A 16,483-nucleotide genomic window follows, 5' to 3' on the forward strand; every position below is an offset into this window, starting at 1 on the left:
ATCAGAATGGCTAACATCAAAAAGACCACAAATAACAAATGTTGGTGAGGATGTGGAGAAAAGGGAAACCTCCTACACTGTTAGTGGGAATGTAAACTGGTATAGACACTGTAGAAAACAGTATGGAGTTCCTCAAAAACTAAAAATAGAACTACCATATGATCCAGCAATTCCACTCCTGGGTATATATCCAAAGAAAATGGAAACATTAATTTGAAAAGATACACGCACCTCAATGTTCATAATAGCATTATTTACAACAGTCAAGATATGGAAACAACCTAACTATCCATCAACAAATGAATGGATGAAAAAAGATGTGGCATACATATACAATGGAATACTACTCAGCTAAAAAAAGAAGAAAATTTTGCCATTTGAAACAACATAGATGGACCTGGAAGGTATTATGCCTTGTGATACAAGCCAAACAGAGAAAGAAAACACTGTATATTATCACTGATACATGGAATCTAAAAAATAAAACAAACTAGTGAATACACCAAAAAAGAAACAGACTCATAGATAACAGACTAGTGGTTACCAGTGAGGAAAGGGAAGGGGAAGGAGCAAGATAGAGGTATAGGATTAAGAGGCACAAACTACTATGTATAAAATAAATAAATTGCAAGGATATATTGTACAAACAGGGAATAGAGCTAGTATTTTATAATGACTTTAAATGGAGTATAATCTATAAAATTTTGGATCACTATGTTGCACACCTGAAACTAACATAATATTGTAAATCAACTCTACCTCAATAATCAATAGGTGAGAGAAAAGGCAGTGCTTTAATGTGGCAAAAATCATTGCCATCTTTCACAAACAAGTGTAGTTTGAAAAAACTGAATTAAAAAATGATTATGGAAAAATAGAGAAGTGGGAGAGATACTCCTTTTTTGGCTTTATTCAAAAATATAAATTAATTATTCATCTAGGGCCCTAGCTTTAAACTAGCTAGCTTCTTCAAACTACTTTGACTAAATATACGTATCATGGATTCACTTCACAAGCCATATAGAAAACATTTTGCGTTAGAAATGAATACTTTAGGAATAGCTATTTATCTAAATACGTTAGTTCATAGAGATAAGCCTTACAAGGCCAAGTGTGACTGATTCTTCCTTGCAAGGATAAGTATCACTGGTTCATCCTAAGACATCTACCATAATAATGCACCGTTTCATAAGATCTTCCCTCTCAGGGGAAGACATTTGCAAAAGATGGGTAAATACTGGAGAAAACAAGTTCTTCTTAATTCTGTTTGGAAGGGTCCCAGTTCCCTTCTTCCAACTGTACTTCTAGAGTTCTCTCCCTGACTTTCAGATTGCCTAGCATCATATTTTGCTTGACTAATATGGCATATATGTTGCTTTTGTCTTCCAGTGTCCCTCTGAAAACAATCACCTCTCCTCCATCCTTCATGTACTGTATTTAAGGTATCAATCACTGTGCCCAGTGCCCCTAATAGGTTGGGCACAGACTGGGTACATTAGTTTCTTGCTGTTGCTGCAACAAATTACCACAAACTTAGTGGCCCCAACAATGCAAATTATTCTCTTATAGTGCTGGAGGTTAGAAGGAATAAGGTCAAATCACAAGACTGCATGCCTTTTGGAGGCTGCAGGGGAGAATTCATTTCCTTGCTTTTTCCAGCTTCTAGAGTCTGCCTGAACTCATTGGTCCATGGCCACATCCTACACCTTCAAGCATAGTCTCTTCCAGTCTCTCTTTCTGACCTTGACCACCATCATCACATCATCTTTTCTCTGACTCTGATCCTTTTACCTCCCTCTTATAGGGAACCTTGTGACTAAATTGGGCCTACCAAAATAACCCAAGTTAACCTCCCCATCTCAATTCTTAACTTAATCACATCTGTAAAATCACTTTTGCTTCATATGTTAACATATCCAAGAGCCCAGGGATTCAGCATACTACACTGGGTCAGTCCAAGTCCAAGTACCAATAATTCTGGCCACCAAACCTTTTCTTTCTTTTTTTTTAATGATTTATTTATTATTGTATTATTTATTTTATTGGGGGGGCAGTGATTAGGTTTATTTATTTTTAGAGGAGGTACTGGGGATTGAACCCAGGACCTCATGCACAAGAAGCATGTGCTCTACCACTGAGCTATACCCCCTCAAAGTGTCTTAAAGAGAAAAATGACTTTATTGCTGTGAGCAGCAAGACACTTTTGCATTTTGCATATTTTGAATACATGGCAACTGCAAACATGAATCCAGTGAACTTCCTGGCCCCCAGCCTGCCCAAGGGCCCTTTGAGCAGAGGAGCGGTCATTCCAAAAATACTGCACCCACAGTGCATCTGTCCCCAGGCTCTCCCTCTTCCCCAAAGCCTCAACTAGATTCAGGCCCAAGACCCAGGAAACCTCAGGGCTTGAGTCCCCTGGGTGAGCCCCTAAGATCATCACAGGACAAGGGCCTCTGTTCCCAGAGAAGCATCTAGAGTGATGCTACCTGGCCAGTGCTGGATACTAGGGAACACATACCACACATGTGCCTTCTCTGATCACCTCAAGCCAAGGGGAGGAAATGTTACTATTCTCATTAACCCCAAGAGATGGAAGACAAGGGCACCGACAAGACTTGCTTAGGATAACAGCCCTGGGAAGGGCATGGTTAGAATGTACGCTGAAATTCCCATGTTACATGAACTCCTTCCTAAGGCTTAGTCCATTCAGATGGCACAGGGACAGAGGGGATTCGGAGATGTTCCATTTCTCTCCTGCTTGTACTGCTGAAAGGACAAGACCAGGGAAAAGGGCTCCTTGGACCCTAGAAATCAGAGTAAGGAATAGCCACAACCAGCATTTCTGGAGCATTCCCTGGGTGCACGGTGCTGCATTTAGTGGTTTCACGCCCAGTCACCCCGGAGAGAAGATGCTGCGATTAACCCCACTTCACAGCTGAGGAAACTGAGGGGCTCTGGACTTAGCACACTTTCCTGCTACTGGGCATTGGCACAGCCTGGAGCTGAACCCAGACCGTGGGCTCCGAAACTCGTTTTGCACACCTGCAGTACACACTTGGGCTGGGAGGATGGCTGAAGATACTTATGTGGAACAGAGGGTTTCACGTATGTTGAAGGGTTGCAGGGAGCCCCCTCCCTCATGCTGACTTCTCTCACCCTGTCTGCTCTCAACTCTATGGCAAGAGAAGCCTATTAAAACCTGAAACAGATGCCTTCCCTCCTCTCCTCCAAATCCTCCACGGTTCCCACCAACGTAAAAAGAGGCCCAACTCCTCAGCTTGCTGTTCCAGACCTGACTTCTCGGTGCATTCTGTTCCCAACACACAAAATGGAGATCCGCAATTCCACTCGGCTGGGCCTCACCTCCCAGCATTTTCACCTAGTGGTTCATGTGCCTGGGACACGCCTCCACAGCTGATTGCTTTACTGAGTTGAGAACCTTGCAGATCAACCCCTGCCTGAATTCAGGACGCCTGGCTGGTACTGACTGACCATCCTCCACAGCCCTCAGACTCAAAGGCAGCATTAGAGGAAGTGAAGACATCCAAGACTACACTATTCTCCACATGGGGTGCCAGGACTACATGGCTAGGGGTCCAGAGGGCCTGAGGGGCCATCCACTCACCAGTGTCGGGTCCATTTGCGCCTCTGCCGCCGCCATTGAACCCTCTGCAGGGACCCAGGGGGTGCAAGGTGGGAGACCAGAGAGGGTCCCCACGGCTCAGCAGACTCCCCTCCACCGCCTAGTCTACACTCGGCCCTGCCTCTGTGCAGGGCGGGGAGGAAGCCTCTTCCCCAGGATCCCTGCTCCTGGGCCTCGAGTCTGCTCAAGACTGCGGAACAGTGATTCAGAGGAAAGACCCAGACGCAGCCAATGCGAGTGCCACGAGGACGCTGCCTGAAGTCGCCCCTTACACGGGATCCCAGTCCCGCGCTGCCATTGGCCCAGAGCTACCGCCTCTTGTCGCAGAGCCTGCTGGGTAATATGGCTCCCACAGCTCCGCCTGGCACCTCGGAGAGCTGCAAAGCTTTTTCAAAGAATGAACATATAGCCCAATCATAGACAAGTAAAGAATTTCCTAAGGTTGATATGCAGATGTTGAGAAATTTAATCTCTTTAATCATTGTTGTTTATCTAAGACATTGTCAGTGGTCATCTTGCCTGACACACGGGAAGAGACTGAAGCAGATTCAAGACTGTCTGGAACAGTCAGAACCAAGGAATGAATAGATGTGTGGGCGAGTGTGGGGAGGGCCAGGCCCCTAGTGATAGCCTTAAAGATCCCTTATCCAGTAGATTCTGAAACAGTGCTTCCCCCACAAACAGCTCAGTACCATGGTTCAATTCCTTCTCTTTTTGATTAAGGTATATTGAATGGGTATTTTTACTAATAAAATTTTTATCTGTCAACTGATTTCTAATCTCTAGATTAGATGCCAAGTCAGTATATTACCCTGGCTTAATTGATTTAAACTAACCATAGGAAAAGCCTTATTTTGTACTCAAGCTTTTTGCAGTCAGAATTTCTGCTTTTTTCCACATGAGAAAAAAAGAAAAGCTACACATGGCATCTTTCCAATGAGAACATAACTGCACTTTTCCTCCTTATGCCGAAGTTCTCTTCAGATGCAGACTTCTTTACCAATTAATACTTCTGTGTTTTTAGCCTTAATTTTTTTTCTCAGAAGAACTCACTTGTTTAATTATCCAGTCACACTCCTTTCTACAAACTAAGTTGTGACACTGGCTATACGAAGCCCAAGTGATTTCCTAAAAGAATGGCATTCTTCATAGAAAACAGAATTCTGAACAAAATTTAAACATGGATTTTTTTAAAGACATCTAAATTGCTTTCATGATAAGATGCAACTTTTTTTTCTCCATTTAGGAATTTTTTTCACAGAATAGCTTATTTTGTAGAGAAACAAATAAACGTTTTGGTCAGTTACCAACTACATAGGTCTGTGAGCCTCTCCTCACTCCCACACTCACTCTCACATGCGTACACATGCACATACACACACATATACACATAGAGACTTTAATTTATTAGCATTCTGTATTTTCAGTCACATTTCTAATTAAGGACTACTTTTTAATTGTGATTTCTCAGGATTGTTATATAATCAACTCAATGTGTCTCCTTCAAATTTTTAAGCAATGTAAGCCTGCCAGAAGGTCCAGTCTGTCTTTCTGTGGTGACCCTGGGTACTGCTCAGCCCAAACAAGTCACTGGCACCTGTGATTTTGGTTTTATTGCCAGCTTGTTTGCTGTTAGCCGACAACACTTTTATCTGACTTCTGCTAAAATTAACCTCACTTGGAATACAGTCTTTCTGTTTCATCAGTATAATTACTGGCCCTAGAATGCCTTCCCAAAGCTGTTGTTTATAATGATTCATGTAGCAGAAAATATACAACTTGATTTGTGAGAGCCAAGCAATGACAATTCAATCCTGTGGCAGAGAAAATGCAAAAAGGATCTGTATAAAACCAGGAGTTTGGATTAACAGATACACACTACTATATATAAAACAGATAAACAACAAGGACCTACTGTGTAGCACAGGGAACTATATTCAATTCCTTGTAATAAACTATAATGGAAAAGAATCTGAAAATATATCTGTATATATGTGTGTGTGTATAACTGAATCACTTTGTTGTATACCTGAAACTACCATTGTAAATCAATTACACTTCAATAAAAAATTAAATTTTCAAAAAAAAGTTTTAAAAAAAAACCCAGCGGCACAGAAGATTTCTTCCTCTTTAAGAGAATACTTTTTTTGTTGAAGGAAACATACACACAAACATACATACACACATCTGCACTTTAAAGCATCTCTTATTCTCAAAATCAATGAACAGCATCCAGTTGGTAGCTCATCTCAGTCAAGTTAATTATAAACCTGGTAAACCATATGTGAGGGAAAAATGAGCGATCCTTCTCATATTGTTTCAGGAGTAATGAGAAGGCCTTGACACTTTTCCAGCTGTTTTCTCTGTCTTGGTAAGTGACTGACATGACATCATTAGTGCTTCATTCCTTTAGCAGCATGCTTGCATGGGTAAATGCAATAGCCAGGGAGGGTTAGCACTCACACTTCATCTTGCTCTGTGTGGACAACAGACAGATGCTTCTCAGCATCAAGTTTAATCAGCAGCAGTTCTCAACCCTGCCTGCACATTAAAATCCCCTAGGAAAATTTTACAAGACACAGCCAAAAGGGCTCTACCTTAGATCAACTGAATCAGAAACTCAGGGATAGGGCCTAGCCACCGTTAAATTTTAAAGTTAAAGTGCCCCATGTGACTTCAAATGTGGGGCTATGATTATGAGGTTAGGGCGCTTAGGTATAAAGAAGAAATGGAGAAGATAGAGGGTCAGGCATAGTGTGAAGTCACAGTGGGTACACACTGAAAAACTCCACGCAGGAGGAAAGGAATGAGAGAAGGCTGTACATATATGAGGGAGATCTTTTCCTTACTGGAAACATTCCCACTGCCCCCAAGCCCACATCTACACACTCTAGGTCTATCTGACTCCCTCTCTTTGACAGGGAGGCTACATGTAACCCTACCCTTGCCAGTTGGAACCCTGCATCCCTCTGAAATAGTGATTGGTTTAGGATGGACCAATCTGGGCCAATCAGAACCCAAAATCTTCAGATCCAGAACTTGTACTGGAATTGTGGGGAAAGCTCTCTTTCCACTGAGATTGCTAAACGGATCAAATGAAAATCTAGACCTGCTAGTAGACATCTGACTACCCTTGGGAAGAAGCCATCTGACAATAAAGCCAACACAGAGGAAGCAGAACCAGGATTGAGTGACCCCATCCTGTTGGCATCTTCTGACCACTGGATCTTGCCTCACATATTACCTAGAATTTATAGTTGTGGGAGCTACTAAGTTCCTTTGCTGGAGTCATTTTGAGTTGAATTTTCTATAAATTACTAAGAAGATAATTCTGAACAATAGACAAGTAGAGAGGCCCATATGAGTCAAGAAAGTCCTCTAGGTTTCAAGGTCAGTTCTATTACTGCTCCCACCCTTGGAGGAGACTTGGTGGAATCAATAGGGGTAAAGTTTACCATCAGCTATAGAAAAGAAATTGAGATTCTCAGTGTTTCAAAGTTACTGTGTTAGACTATTTTAGTTGTAAGTAAATATCACAAAGAAGAGGTATGCCTTTAACTATATTCCTAATTTTAAGAATATCTACTCAGCCCTTTTTCTGACTGAGTTCATTTGAGCTAGATTAATAATACCATCTGTTATCTATCACTTAACCTCCTATGGTTAAGAAAAACAATTTTCAATTTTAGAAAAAACTTAGTTTTCTGCAACAAACATTCTAATAAATTGGGTTTCTATATATTTATCATACTCTGGTTTGGAACTTACAGGTCAACAACAGCTCAAATCAGCACCTCAATATTCTAGGAAAACTGAAGTTCCTTCATAGTAAAAACATTCAATTTTACGATGATAAGATATAGAGTAAGTTTATATTTAACTTAAATTTTATAGTAACTATGCTGAAAATATTTGTCACAGTCACCATATCCAAGATGTAATGGCTGATTCACATCCTGTCTTCTCAAATCACATGTGTCAACAGACTCATTCTTTCCTGGTTCTTTATAAACAACTTCTAGTTGGAACTGGAAATCCATCAAACTCAGTTATATTTTTAATTGACTTAAATAAAATAGGGCTTATGACTTGCCAATTTTACTATCTGTACTTGAAGTACTGTAATCTTGTGTTTTCTCCATGAGGCAAGTAGGATGTGGGATAGGTTTTAGGGATAAGACTCCACAAAGGAAGAGGAGTGACCTTAGGACCAAACTATATGAGTCAACAGTCCCAGGCACAAGATTAACTATGACATGTGGGTGTCCCAGATCAAACTAACCATCTGTCCCCACCTTCTAACTGATATTCCTTAAATTTGTTTAACATTTGGTGATGCAAGCTGTTTTGTTTATTGGTTGCTTGGTTCAATGTTTATTATTCTTCAATGTTGTTATTTTCATTTCCGCTAGGGGGCACTGCTTTCTCCAGCAGGAATGGGACCAATCAATGTTTTGGTCATTATGTTAAAAAGTCACACATGGAAACTTGAAGGAACCAGTGCCACAATTCTGACTCATCTCAACCATATCTTAACTTACCTTACAAACTCGTGACTTGACAGACCTGCTCTTTTATCCTGCCTTTGGCCTGTCATTCCTGGTTTAGAGCAGGCCATGGCTTAGAATGAATCTTAGTGCTGGAATGGTATTGCCCACGTGGGATTTCACTTTCTGAGGTAGGATATTCCACCACTAACCCAAACTGGGCCCACAGATCTCTGCCTCCAGGTCATCTCCATTCCCTCCCACACTAGCACATGCCTTTTATCCCAGCCCATAGACTCAATCAGACCACAGCAAGAAGTCAACCCATCTCTCATCCTGAACATTTCCTAGACAACAGTCAGACATCAGTTCACCGTGTCTTCACTAAAGGGGACACATATCAAACTCTCTATGTGATCCCATGGAAGCCCTGAAGCCCCTTTCTCTTGACTTGGCCTGTGGGGAAAATGCCCCCGCCCCACACACACATAAATCTTTTATCATTAAAAACTTGATCTCCTAGGAAATCTTTACAAAACCTCTTTGATCTCCAACAACTGGACCCTTTATTACCTTGAGGTAGATGAGATGTGTTAGAATCATGAGCCTGATTTTGTGACATTTACTTGGAAATTCCTGTAGGGTGCTCTATCTCATAGCTCATATTGTTATCTGAAATCCATCACTGGAGGGTTCAGCCAAAACTTCCATTTTAATTTCCTGTCCCCAGCAAGGACGTCTAGCTAGCCTATAGCAGCATTAAAAGCCCATAAAGTCATCCAGGAAAAAAAAATTGAAAGATTCTCTACCAAGCACATTTAGAACAAAAACCCTTCATCATGTCTCAGTCAGGTCATGACCACCTTGTGCTCGATTTCTCATCTCTGAGGTTGCATGCCTTTTTTAGGAAAGCTTGACAAACAGCATTGTCTTGACTCATTCTAAAGACAGAACCACCTTGGCTGCCTGAAATAACTCCCTCCTTGATCTACCTGTAATAGTGTCAGATTCCTTTCCCCAAAGAATGTAACTGCAGATTGAAGAGTCACAAAAGTTCAGTTCAGCAGGATTTATTTATACATGAAAACAAGCTGCCTTCCTGCTCTTGGATTTGTTAACTTAAGTCTATGAATCTTGACATGTGTGTCTTTTAAGTAACGGAACAGATAAACCCATGGTTTGACATTAGATGGGTAATGGGATCTTCTAAATACTTTTAGAGGCAGTCCGTTCTTTCATTATTTTGGAATAGCAATTGCAAAAATAATACATGTTTATTTTTTAAAGAATCAATACCGAACAGGATAAAGAACAGTGTTTTAAAAATTGCTTGAATCCCGCTATCTTAATTATCCACAGTTAACAATAGGTAAACATCATTTCAAGTATTTTCTATACATACAAACAAATGTAAGGATAGCTAGCTAGCTTAAATAGCTAGATAGCAAAATAGAGAGAAATAGGTCATTCTTTCTTTTAAAACCAAGAATAAAATCTAACATAGCATCATATATCTTCAAGCTTCTTTCTAAGCACCAAGTACTTTACCCACTATTTTATTTATTTGTGGAAATATTGGGGCCGTGTTTTATCTTTAAGGAGAAAAAAACAAATAGGAATCTCCTTCAGAGAGTACAGGGGAGAAGTCAAGTGAGAAATCCAAGGTGGAGTCCTGAAATTTCTGGAAGTCCTGGAGCAGACAGATCCTAGGAGAGGCTGAGAGATGAAAGTGGTTGGAAACTAGGGGAAGTTTGTTGGTTTCTTAATTTGAACATGAGGAAAGTGCAAAGAGATTTGATCTTTCATACTCTGCCTAGATTTGAGTTGCAGTCTTGTTTTAACGATCATTTTACTTACATTAAAGATAAAATTTTGTCTGTGAATATCCATGACCCTATTTTCAACAGAAAACATTTGCCAGATGCTCTGTTAGGTTGTGGAGATCAGAAATGCATCTAAGACCAGCTGTGTAAACAAGATATTTCCAGTTCCACGGAAGAAGCACATCACTGACCCGTGATAGTAAAATATCCATGATCAGGTGACTTTTAGAGGGCTACGAGGACAACAACAGCAATGGAGAAGAAGTAGCTTAGTCTGAGGCCCTCCAGGCAGATGGGGCAGTGTGTGCAAAAGATGTGGGAAGGGACAATACATGATTTATTTCTGGAATGGGAGCTAGTTCCACAGGCAGAGGAGGCTGCCTCGTCAGCATCCCTGCCTGGGTTTGCCAACTCTGATGGACATGCCCATACGCTGCCATGAACTCTATAAGCTGAGTAATGAGATAGGAGAAAATATCTGTGAGGACTTACCCAGTACCAATCAAGGAACTGTGACATCTTGAGCCCACCTTGCTATTTAGGTTAAACATACTCCACAGAGAAAACCATCTCACTTTCTTATCTAATTCTTCGGTCAAAGAAACTGTGTGCCTTCTACATGCAATAGACTCCAGTCAAGTAATACAATCCACTCTCTGTTCCTCAGCCCACCCTCAGACCCAAGCCTCTCATTCATCTCTTCATTTGGTCCTACTTAAAGCATCCAGAGGGTTAACATTTTCATTGTTTTTAAGTGAAATTTTAGAATAAAATGGACCTTGGAGATATCCTTGAGTAATCTTCAGAACAGTTTTCTAAGGATTTTGGAAAGGGGAAAAAAAAGAAATCCAAAACACTTACAGATATGGGAAATGCCTTTCCATAAGCAACTTATTTTCTTCAGGCTGGTTCTTGCAGACCACTAGCATCACCTGGGCCTTGTTCTAAACACAATTTCTTCAGCCCCTCTCCAGACCCACTGACTCAGACACTCCTCTGCTGGGGCCTAGCATTCTCTAGTCTAACAAGTCTCCCGGTGATTCTGATGCCAGCTCAATTTTTGAGAACCACTGTCCTAGAGACATAAGTAAGGCCCTGAAAAACCCATAGGGCAACAAATATTCCCATATAAGACCGCCAGCTATGTTACAAGAATGTTTATCATTTAAATGTATTCCTTGGGATCATTGCACATGCCCCGTAAACTGACCATATCTTACTTGGGGAAGTCACAACCACACTCACCAGATGTACCTCAGGGCTCACCTGTCTCCTCCAAACCTCTTCTTTATTGATGAGAAGACTGAGGCCCAGAGAGGCTATGGAAGGTCAAGGACCATCCTTGTCCAAGGATGGTCACAGAGCTTATCAGCAGAGGGACACAAAATGCAAGGTCTGTGCCACACATAGTAACAAAATTGCATGAATAAATCCAGTTCCTCTAGCAAAAACCAGGGATTCAAAGAAATGAATCATAGTGAAAATAGCTGTATTATTTCTAAACTTTTAAAAAATATTTTATTTATTTATTATTGTATTTATTTTATTTTGGTAGTGGGGGAGGTAATTAGGTTTATTTATTTTTAGAGGAAGTACTGGGAATTGAACCCAGGACCTCGTGCATGCTAAGCATATGCTCTACCACTTGAGTTATACCCTCCCCCTAAACTTTTTTTTTGCTTAATGGGAATGTTATACACATCCATTGTGGGGAATTTGGAATGAACAAAAATCTACTGTAATTATACCATGAGATGAGTGCTGTTAACATTTCCGTGCTGCATGTATGTCTAAATGTGTGTAGAGAATACTTACATAAAATAAGTATACATACAAATATAAAGAATGTATATGTGGAATTTACATATATATATATATATATGGATTATATAAAGAATTTATATCTTTTTTTCACTTAACATTTCCTTAGTGAACAAAATCACCATTTTAATTACTGATTTGTTTTTCATCAGAATCTATTTTTAAAATTTTCATAGTTGCACATTTAAGTTGTTTCTAATGTTTTGCTCCTGTAAAGAGGAAGAAGGGTAAGATTTGAAGTTTCAATAAGATGCAGGAAGTGGATTATGTAAGCAGGTCAGGGTGGAGTATGAAAGAAGGGACTCTGGCAACTGGAGACCTAAAAGGCTAGACCCTTTTGGAGATACTAAGACACAGAAGAGAAATATTCTTAGGGATGTGGAAATCCCCAAGGAAAACTGACCATTCACAAATTCCCCCAGGCATGGTCCTGTGTATGCATGTGACAACTCCAGAAAGAACACGTAGGTTCACCTAAGACCAATATATCTACTCACTTCCCCGTATCGCATAACCTTTAGAGAGAAATTATTTTTCTAGAAGACTTCAGTCAAGTGATAACAAACCTCTTCAGTGTTTCATTTATCTTGGAAAGGACAATTCAGTCAAGACAAATCTTCAGAGAATTCTTGAAAGATTAATACACCCTTTCTCTTTTCTTTTTTTATATAGTTGATTTACGATATTGTTTTAGTTTCATGTGTACAGCAAAGTGATTCGGTTTTTTTGTTTTCATATTCTTTTCCATTATAGGTTATTAAAAGATACTGAATATAGTTCCCTTTGCTCTACAGTAAATCCCTGTTGCTTATCTATTTTATATTTAATAGTGTGTATCTATTAATCCTATACTCCTAATTTATCCCCCCATATGCCCTCTTTCTAAGTATTCTTAATGAATACCCGTGGTTTCCTCTCATCTGAAAAAAGCCCTCTCTTTTTCTAAATTCAGTGCAAAATAACTGTTCCCAGGTAATGATGGATGACCTATTTCTATCATATTAAATGAGAGTAAATTGCTTTTAGCCTAAAAGGCTATGTTTATTTAGGTGGCTCAGCTAAAATGTCTTCTGGTTATAAAATATTTATAAAGTAATTTTCCTGTGTTTTACCCTTTCAACAGGGTTGCAAGTGAAAAAGTAGTGTTTAGGTAGGAACTACATTTGTATTTTACTAGTTCAACCATTTTCCCAAGTGAAAAGCAATCTCTTCACAGTGGGCCCGTACTCAACCTGTCAATCTTTATTTTTAACTCTGTCCAAATTTTAGAAGGAATTTCAATGCCTGTTTTGACCCACAATTTTTTGAATTGAAATATTCTGATCTTCAAATGGCCATTTTAATTTTCATATTTGCCTTTTTAACTCTTCTCTTGTTTTTAGCATTTCTAAAAGACTAGTCTCTTTTTTTAGATTTTGGATTTTGAATGTCTTTTTAAAGAGAAGATTCACAAAGATTCAATCATGCAGAGCTCAAATAAATTAAAACAATGTTTCTTTTTTGAAAAGCCAGATATTCCAATGTCTAAACAGAGTGTTAGTGGAGGGACCAATCTCGTGAGCAGTTGGCATTGACACTAATCCATACCTCTGGTTGTGGAAGTCCACCAGTGAAGACGCCATTGACCTCTCAAAGACTGCCAGGGAAATTCTTTTCTGAGTTTCTCACGGCATCATTCTCAGAAGCAAACTTTTGGAAGCAGTATTTCTGAAAGCAAGTTCTGTGGTTCACTAATTCCCTGGGATGATAATAATTATTTCCCAATTTAAAATAAAATAAGATTACCTGGTTATATAACTACTGGAAATACTGTAAACAAAGTTAAGCAGTTTGACATGCTAAAATACATGCTGAGGAGGGAGCAGAGGGAAAGTTTCCCAAACTTACTTGACCATGAACTCTCATTTCAAGAAACAATGATTAATGACTGGGTAAAGAAGTTGTGAGATATAGATAGATAGATAGATAGATAGATAGATAGATAGATAGATAGATAGATAGATAAAGATACACAATAGAATACTACTCAACCATAAAAAGAATAAAATAATGCCATTTGCAGCAACATGGATGGACCTGGAGACTGTCATACTAAGTGAAGTCAGACAGAGAAAGACAAGTATCATATATCACTTACATGTGGAGTCTAACATATGATACAAATGAACTTATTTACAAAACAGAAACAGACTCACAGACATAGACAAAAAACTTATGGTTACCAATAGGGAGAGGAGATGGCAGAGGCATAAACTGGGAGTTCAGGATTTGCAGATACTAACTATTATATGTAAAATAGATAAATAACAAGATCTTACTGTATAGCACAGGGAACTATATTCAATACTTGATAATTGCCTATAATGAAAAGGAATTTGAAAAGGAATATATATGTATAACTGAATCACTGTACTGTACACCAGAAATGAACACAACATTGTAAACCAACTATACTTAAATTTTAAAAAAGAAAAAAATGATTAAATGTCTCAATGAAGAATTTAAAGCCACTATGGCAGGTTCAAAGGCAAATCATCTTTCTCTATGTCCTGCCCTACTATCACTGTACAGCTTCTTAGGGAAGGGGTTGGGGGCAGGAGCGTAGAAGAAACCTAGCCCATAGCCAGACCACTTCAACCACCTCTTGTTCCTCATATTTCTAATCCTTTTATCTCTGTCCCCTGAACCAGAATGTTGGCCTCCTGATGCCAAAATGTGATCTGAAAACCCAGTAGTAATAGCTTTTTCCTTCTGTATCTAAATTAAGGGATCCTGGAATCCAAATTGCAATGAGAGAAAAATAAATCTCCTATGTGAACCATGCTTTTCAAACTTGCTTCCATTGTGCCTCCTTTGACCTGCCCTAGATCGTAATATTGTGTCCAAGAGAACACCACTTCCTGCAAGGTCCTAACTCCCAGCTCACATCAAATTCCACAGGACTACAGGGTGACCAACCAGTGAGGGGCTTCCCAGGACTCCGGACTTTACTTGCTAAAGGCAGGAAAGTCCTGGACAAACTGAGACACAGTAATGTCCTGGACAAACTGGTCACTCTATTCTCAAAGAAACCACCTTGAGAGCAGTCTTTCCTAGCAAGAGCAGAGAGTCAGGGTAGCAGAACCCACTTTCATGAGATTCTCACCTGAAAGCTCTTGCCTCTAGGGAGCTAGTAACCAGCTGGAGCCAGGCCAAGACAGTGACCTAGTGGGGAGTCTGCCTTTCCCATCCCACCTCTCCTCCCCTTCAACACCTCCAGCTCCCACTAAAGCCTCCTCTTTCTATCCCTGAGTCCTTCAAGTCTTGGTCATAGAATGTCCCACCTTAGTCTATTATTCCCATTTTCATGCCTTACTGGCATCTCATTCTGCTTAGGAGAGGCACCTAGAGACTTGATCTCCCTTGAGTCTGAACAGAATCAGCAGAGTCAGATGCCCCCTGAGGACTCCTGGCATATCCATTTCCCTGTAGTAACGTTAATGCTCTTTCAACCCTGTTGTTTTTTGTGATCAACTGTGTTATAAATCTTCCTGGTCTGCTACAGTTCCTTCTGGCTGACTCACAGCTTCCTGAATCCACCCTTCCCCATTTACACAGAAATACCATATCCGTGTTCTTTCAACAGTGCATACTGAATAGAGAAAATAATTGCACGTACAAGTCAACTTCTCCCTCTCCATTTCTTTCTCCCTTACGGCAAGGCTTGTGGACTAGGAGCAGTAACAAGGATGTACTGGATAGCACGATTCCAACAGGACAAGTGATGGTTCTTCAGTCAACAAGAAAAAGAATCTTAAAGGTCAATGAAAGGTGCTGGAGGAAAATGGACCTGGGTTCAGATTCCCAGGACTGCTCCTCCTGTTTGGAGGTGAAAATATCAAAGGGACAAGGAAGATGGGTGTACATGAAAAGAAGTGATATCCTGAAACTCTTTCATGAGGACTTGCAATCTGCACTCTAAGCCATCTATACTAACATCTTAATCTTTGCTCAAATAGTCTGATTAAATTGCTCTACTTGACATAATAAGATTTGATCTATGTTCTCAGCTTAAGAACTCTTTGGCTACTTGGAACATTTCATTCCTAAAGCTTTAAAAACCTGAATTACTACAAAAGGTACAAGAAAAATGATTTAAGTTTGCACTTTGGGGAAATTGTTCCACATCTCTTAAACACCACAGGCCCATGAGGCACTGTGAGTAATTCTGAAATAAATTCGCTTTTGCAGAGAGAGAGTTAATTTAAGTATATCCCAGACTAGATTTATCATCCTTCATCAGTATATTAAAAAAAGTCTATGAAAATATAAACTTAAACTTGGAGTTGAGACCTAAACACATTGCCAAGATACAGTAAATTCTGTATGGTTTTTAATGTTCAACTAACCTTTCATAAAAGATATTTAAAACATTAAAAACTATTCCACGTCAAGTAATTCAGTATCCATCTCAAATAAAATACTACTAAGTCAGTGGGCTGTTTTACACCTTTGAGTTGCTTACTCAATGCTTTTTAAAATTAAAATGTCATTTACTTATTTGTACACCTAAGATATAAAGAGTATGATTTACATATACAGTAATAACACCCTTTTTTAAATTACTTACATCAATTAGGATGTTTCTACCGCAAGTAAGAGCCAATCCTATTTTTAAGTGATTTATACAATAAAGGATTGTGTTGGTTCATAAAAATTGAAAGTCTAAA

At 39.5% G+C, this 16,483-nt stretch overlaps 1 long non-coding RNA gene and 1 other non-coding gene across 2 annotated transcripts in view; both read right to left on the bottom strand.

Moving 5' to 3' along the window:
• LOC140688950 (uncharacterized) overlaps positions 1-16,483 on the bottom strand; it is a 98,153-nt gene that overhangs the window by 22,392 nt on the left and 59,278 nt on the right. The window lies entirely within an intron of this gene.
• TRNAK-CUU (transfer RNA lysine (anticodon CUU)) lies at positions 2,078-2,149 on the bottom strand. Its single transcript has one exon. It is a non-coding gene; the product is annotated as a tRNA-Lys (tRNA).

The sequence above is a fragment of the Vicugna pacos genome, chromosome 24 (assembly GCF_048564905.1).
Source record: "Vicugna pacos chromosome 24, VicPac4, whole genome shotgun sequence".
Taxonomy (NCBI): domain Eukaryota; kingdom Metazoa; phylum Chordata; class Mammalia; order Artiodactyla; family Camelidae; genus Vicugna; species Vicugna pacos.